At 36.0% G+C, this 7,178-nt stretch overlaps 1 pseudogene; it reads right to left on the bottom strand.

Annotated features, from left to right (window-relative positions):
• Positions 1-2,764: 2,764 nt before the first annotated feature.
• On the bottom strand, positions 2,765-6,294 carry LOC117241299 (annotated as a pseudogene).
• Positions 6,295-7,178: the final 884 nt, after the last annotated feature.

Below are 7,178 nucleotides of genomic sequence, written 5' to 3'. Positions count from 1 at the left end.
CGAGAGGCAGTCGAAAAGCAGAGTGCGAGTCGAAAAGCAGAGTGCGAGTCGAGAAGCAGAGTGCGAGTTGAGCGGAGACGGAGGTTGCGAGTGGCGTTGCCGAGAGAGTGTGGATTGCGCTGTTTTCTGTGCGTTTGGCGTGAATAGTTCAGGTTGAACAACAATCGTCTTTTTCTGTCTGATTAACATCTCTATTGTCCACTCTTTGTAAACACATTATATCACGATATTACATTAATATTAAAAAAACATACAAATCGGCGTCAAAAGATGTCAATATTTACAATCATAAAAATCGCCACGTTAAATCATCTTTTCATCTACTAATCCCATTCATAACAGCACACTCACCAAACAAACTATCAATGATCGCAAACGAGTCACAATGCCTTTCACATTTTACGTAAGCAAAAAAAGAATACAACGATCGTGATAGAAACTTTACAAGTGTCCCATTTACATATGTGCGTGTTTGTGTCAAGACTGCAATCAGTAAGATTAATCTCGTCTGTAGTCGACAACATGCTTCTCCGCAACCTTACTAGTTGGCACCGAATAATGGTACAATCGTCTCGTAACATGTATGATTGATAACTCGTCACGCTAGAGGGGCATATTCATTACTCGTCGCTCCAGATTGCATCACGTTAATATTAATTAGCGACAGAAACTACGATAAAGGTCGCGAACTCTCGTATGTTGAACCTTAACATTGGGGCAGTGAACGATATTTATGGAGTAGAGATGATATAGCACTGCACGTACGTAGCTGTGCGCATAGCATCGGATTCCATTGACTGTTAAGGAAATTAAAATGAGAAGAGAGAAGAATTTTCCATAACGATGCTACTAAACGGTATCGAGAAGAATCATTTCGTCGATTTTCTACAATAAAAGATTTTCTACAATAAAAGATTTTCTACAATAAAAGATTATAATACGTACTTGAGGCGGATAAGTCTCCTACGTGAAAATTACATTCAAGCACTTCTAGGGAGAAATTTCTTGGAAGATTATCTCTGTACTCTTTATGAACATAACGTGAACTTGGCATTATAATATACAGCATGTTGAATGCTGAAATTATCGATTTTATATACAGATTGTTACGACCGTTCGCGGAGAGACGTTGTTGGAATAAACTGTGATTTATAACTTGTTATATCGGTGTCTTATTCAATTCAATAACGCACACAAATACAAAGGAAGGGTATTGCAGATTTATGGAGATTATGGAGAAAGATATTAAATTTGTCAATAAATGCTTTGTTACAGTTGGTACGACCGTTCGCGAAGAGATGCGGTCGCGAGGACGCGTCAGCGAGAGGCGTAAATTCTCGCGACGACTATGTTAATCGACGCCGCGAAATAGTCGTTCCCCTGTTTCGGTTAAGACAACAGAGGTGGTTTAATGAATGTAACACTGTATTAACAGGTTAACATAGAATGATATATATTACAATAATATGATGAATATGTTACAGAAATTTGACTCGACTTTACGATATCTCTAGATAAATTCGTTTGCTCGTCAGATTTGTCGAAGTGTCACGTTTGACTCGTCAGAAGGAACTGATCCCCTTCGATTATTCCTTTGTCTCATTTGGAAGATGACCCCCACTATGCTCGGGTCACGCCACCGCTCGCGCCTATGATCACGTATGCCCCTTCTTGCGTGAAAAACGTAACGGTCAAAAATCGACGTTTCTAGAGCTCGCTGCTTGGCAACAACTATGCTCTCGTCGATACATTGTATATGATCCGACGGGCAGATAGGGCGGTCTGCCTGCGATACTGTAGGGCCGCGAGCGACGGTTAGAAAATACAGCCTGTGGTAAGCCTCGTGGCGTAACACAGATTTTACGTTAATTTTATTCGAAAGATTTAGGTCAAATTTTTCCTTCGAAGAAGATTTTTCTGTCTTCAAAAGCGATTTTCTATCATTAATCGAAATATCATTTTTGCAATGGCTTGCTAGTGGGATTACGTGTTAAAACGTTCAGCTTTAAAGAGGATTATCTCCATCTCGGCGAGACTAGGCTCTCTAAAAATTGATGAATCCTGTACAGACAATATCTATAGTAAGCAACGCGTCGTCAAAACTTCAAAATATTATTACCCCGCTTTTACGTCGCAGATGTCGACAAAAATATTAATGAGATTTCCTAAGATAATCTCATACTTATTTGTATCGTTAATTCAATCGACTAAGGAACAAGTGGTGAAGAACTATTAGCAGAATCCAGGGAAGGTTTTACTGGCAAGTTTTATTACAAAACATCTAAGAACGATTTACATCATAATAAAAATAATCGGGCTATCTCGTCGCGTGACATGCGCACGAGGTCTCTGCGATTGCTAATCGATCTACAAATACACGTACATATGTACAAAACTCGTGGCCATACACCACGTTGTCCATATTATTTTCATCTCGTTAATATATTTTGTATATTTATGATGTTATTATTTTACTAGTATAACGATTATTGCACTATATTCTATAAGATGAAGCTTTTGTACGAACAATTTCAGGAACTTTTATAACAAAGGAAAGTACTAATTTTTAACATTAACTACCCACGACAATTTACGACAATTATTTTAACCTACGTTCTTACTCTAATTTTTATTCGCTCGCCTAATGATTGAATTTTTAATCAATCATTGTTGATGAAAAATTGCGATGATAATTGCATTGCGGATCTTTATGCATATGCATATTTTCGTGGATACAATAATACAATTGAAAGATTTCATACAATCGAAAGGACTTGGGCAAAAGTATGTTTCTATCCATTAAATATCATCGATAGTGCTGTACTTTTGGATATTTTACAAAATTTTGCGTCATACGCATTCTATAAATTTTCGTATCTTCGAATCACCCATAATTGCATAAAAATCCGCTGTTTTGTGATAATGAATATTAATGACGGTGGAATTTAAGATTCCTGGATTCAGTAACTTGTCTTATTCTAATACATTGCACGTTTTTGGAAGACTAAAGATTCTTTGCTCGAGATCAACGCGTCAAATATTGTACTTCGTGGTGAACGTTTCGCTACAGCCTTTCGACCTCTGTGATCGAGTTTTCGCTTTTCCTCGATTTTATACTCGATCTCCGTAGCATGCTACTCCTTAAAGGTTCACCGCGAAGCGACGCTCTCGTCACGTAAAATAACAAAATAAAAAAAGGAATTTGAGGTAAAAATAAAAAAGAAAACTTTATTTTTTTTCTAACATCAATACACTTTACAATCTACTTCCGAACTCTAGGCGTGACTTTCTAAGACTGACTCTTATGATTTTACTTTCGATCGGATCCGATTACTTTCTTTTGTCATCCCTCAACATCCCCACCGTCCATGCATTTTTCTCTTTCTTCTAGAACCTTCGGTGGAAGGATCGTTGGGATGTTGATGGTTCATTAGGCACTTCAGCGATATACATTGTCGCCGAGTGCCGCCACATCTTTATCTCTATCGTCAGTCCGTCGGATTTGAAGTATGCCGGTCGTGACACTCTCATCGAATTCCTCGCACTGCATCTAGAAAATGATCGGAACATGGCGACCGGTGGTGTCTCCTCGTCCTCGCGTTTCCTGTCAAAACATTGCGTTTAAAAATATTGAATCCAATCGCTTAAAGATTTGAATAACTTCCCAACTCGATCCTTCTCTTCTGTTCAAAAGATTTAAACGCATTTGAAGAAAGAAGATAGTCCAGTTTTCTTTTGAGAGATTTAACAGATTTTAAGAAGAAAGTAATGCGAAAGCATACGAAGATGTAGATCTAACAGAATGCTTGAGAATCTTGAACTTCGAGCTTGAAGATCTGTGGATATCTTTGAAAAAAGGAGACCGAAAGTTCCTTTATGTGATTTTACCTTCCGATACAAGGTACATCCCACATCTTCTGATCTTTTCCAAAATCCTCGCCGTCCTGCAGCGTCTGCGGAAGATCCTTATTCAATGTTTCCGGCAAAAAGAGAGTCAGAAGACTGCCCATAATTCCGAGTGTGCCCAGCACAAGAAGAGGTAGGAACGAGGACACAACATTGAGATAGACTACGAAGGGTGCGAGGATACTAGCAACGTATCCCATTATATGTATCAAAGCTACACCCTGAGCTCTTACCACAGTTGGTAATACTTCAGCCGCATATCGGAGACCGATATTGTATGAAATGTTTATCCAAAATCTACCGAGAATTGCCAGAGAAGCTGTATATATACCTGAAAAAAAATTTTAGCATTAGTTTTTAATTCTAATTTTTTATGAAATAATTTTAGAAAATTTTAAGGAATAAAAAGGGAAGAAATTATTTTATCTGTCTGTAATTTGTCTGGTTGTCTGCAATAGTTGATACAAGCATTTGCTGAGCTTAATATAAGCGTGCTTAGCTCTAAGCTAAGCACAAGCAATAAGCTTCTTATCTATAAAACGTTAATCTAGCCAATTTGAATCTAAGGGATTGTATTATGGATTACGGCTACTGAAAGCCATATAGCACTGCTGGAGCGCTGAAGCCCATCATTTTGAGGACTATTGCCAACGCCCTTTGATATATGCGGAAATACGAAGCGATCTTATGATCAAAGCAGTAGAAGGGGAAATAAAATATCTATACAACGGATACATGATAGGGCTTGGAAACTATTCTAGCAATGTAGCAAATAATCTACAAGCATTTGCATGTTATAAATATTCCAAAATATACATTTTCTTCCTTTCAAAAAGCACAATGCTATACGAATGAAAAATATTCGTCTGATTAAGTCAAAATGATCGACTTAGGTTATTTAGATTGATCAGTAATATAGAAGGGTGAATATATAAAAACGAAATGTACGAACTATTGGAAACGGCAGAAGCCCAGATGCTGAAGATACCAGAAATGACGAGGGAACCACACGCCAGCCATCTTCTGCCCCATCGATCAAGAACGAGCGTGAGGAACGTGTCAGCAGGCAGCTCGGTTGCTGCAGCAATCGTGAACGTAACAAACACGTCCAGGCCTAAATTATCGACGTTTCGTACGTGACCATCGAACACCAAAGAAATCGCCATCCTATATTTCGTAAAACAATTTCATATGATAAAGAAAAGCACGCTATCATATTTCATGTGAGAAGCAAATTCCTTGCTTCAGAAATAAAGTATTTTTAGACAAAAGATATAAAACTGTTCGTGAGATTTTTACAAGATACAATTCCGATTTTACGTCAATCTATTTGATATCTGTTTAATAGCGATACGAACCAAATAACAATAAATAGAATCGTGATATTCCGTAGTCGTGGCGTTCTAAATAGATCCAACACGGAGTACGTTTTGTCTGCTTCCTCCTCTTTGCAGATTCTGGCACAGGTTTCCTGTTATTAGCAAATTTTTAACTAGTTAATGTCGTTTGTCTGTTTTTCTTACAAATTTATGTGAATCTGTTATGTGTACAAAGATTACGATAAAATCCGGAAGAAAGTTTATGTTATATTTGTATGAGACGATCCTTTCGAAATAGTTTACTTGGACGTTTGCAAATTTTTTCATTTTACTTTATAAAACATCAAACCTCTGAAAGTCGATTATCTCCTTATATCGTACATTAATGTTAATATTGCCATGATCTATTCATAGACTGAGCAGTTTCCAAATGTTTAATCTATTTGTATAAAAATTTTCAAAGATAAAAACAATATACAAATTCAATAAATAACATTACAGAAATAGACAATAACAGACAATAACAGAAATTGACAGCAATTTATCGCTGGCAATTTAGGTGATGAATAAGATATAAAATTACTAGGTTGTAAACAAATTTTCATTACGTAAAAGACCCAATTAGACTTCTATTCAAAGAAAATGATTATATGATATGCTTAAAGGCATATAAATTGGTATTTATAGAACGCACATAAAGCAGGAAAGATCATAAAAGTAGAAAATACGGAAAAGATTGCGGTAATCGGTTTATTTACCCGGAATCGTCTATAGATGTCATCGGGCACCTTGGTGCCATTGATTCGCTCGAATTTACCAAGGATTTTAATGGCCCTGTCTATCTGACCTTGGCTGACCAGCCATCGAGCGCTTTCCGGTATCAACCATGGCTACCTACGGCTAGAACAAGAGGAACTGAGGTGACAATACAGGTCATCCTCCAGTCGGCCAAATAATAGGCGATCCAGGGTAGAATGCAAGTTGCAAATGTGAAGAATATTGCGATCGACATATTCGCCACGAATGTCATCCGCTTTGGTCCAACGTATTCTAATACTGGAATAAAAAACTGTGAAAGAAATATTCTGTGAATAAAGAATGGAACAATATATTAGGTTGTCGCAGAAATTTCTTTCGTCTCGTAAGGAGATAATAGACGCATACTATTTTTTGTTTTATATTATTTTATTGAATTATATTCATTGGGACAAAATAGATCATACGTAATTCAATAAAATAATATAAAACGAAAGAAACTTTTGGGGCAACTTAACGCAATATGAAGAAGAAAAATTTGAGTTACAAATATATAAAAAGTAGATATACAATATATAGATTAATTTAACAAACGTGTTTAGTTCTACGATTAAATCGTGTTTAGATCTAATAACAAGGACTTTAATAATTTCCCGATGATTGTTCAAGCCCATTTAAATTTCCGTAAGTGTTTCGATACTTATCGACAAGAATACGTTTCTATTTACGAATTATACAGGGTGGTTGGTAACTGGTGGTACACGCGGCAAGGGGATGATTCTACGTGAAAAAAGAAGTCGAAAATATAGAATAAAAATTTTTCGTTTGAGGCTTTGTTTTCGAGAAAATCGACTTTGAATTTTCGCTCGGTACGCGTGCACTTTATCACGTCTCGTTATAACGGATCTCACTGTAGATCGTTGTCTCAATTGACGTTATTTTAAAAATTTTTAAAATTTTTAAATTTTTAAATTTTTAAATTTTTAAATTTTTAAATTTTTAAATTTTTAAATTTTTAAATTTTTAAATTTTTAAATTTTTAAATTTTTAAATTTTTAAATTTTTAAATTTTTAAATTTTTAAATTTTTATTCGATATTTTCGACTTCCTTTTTCGCGTAGAATCACCCCCTTTCCGCTTGTACCACCAATTACCAATCACCCTGTATTTCTTAAAGATACAAAAGGTAGAATCACG

Source organism: Bombus vosnesenskii, unplaced genomic scaffold (genome assembly GCF_011952255.1).
Source record: "Bombus vosnesenskii isolate JDL3184/JDL3185 unplaced genomic scaffold, Bvos_JDL3184-5_v1.1 scf7180000015628, whole genome shotgun sequence".
In the NCBI taxonomy this organism is placed as follows: Eukaryota; Metazoa; Arthropoda; class Insecta; order Hymenoptera; family Apidae; genus Bombus; species Bombus vosnesenskii.
Note: the sequence above shows the minus strand (reverse complement) of the source record. Positions and strands in the feature narration are given on the sequence as shown.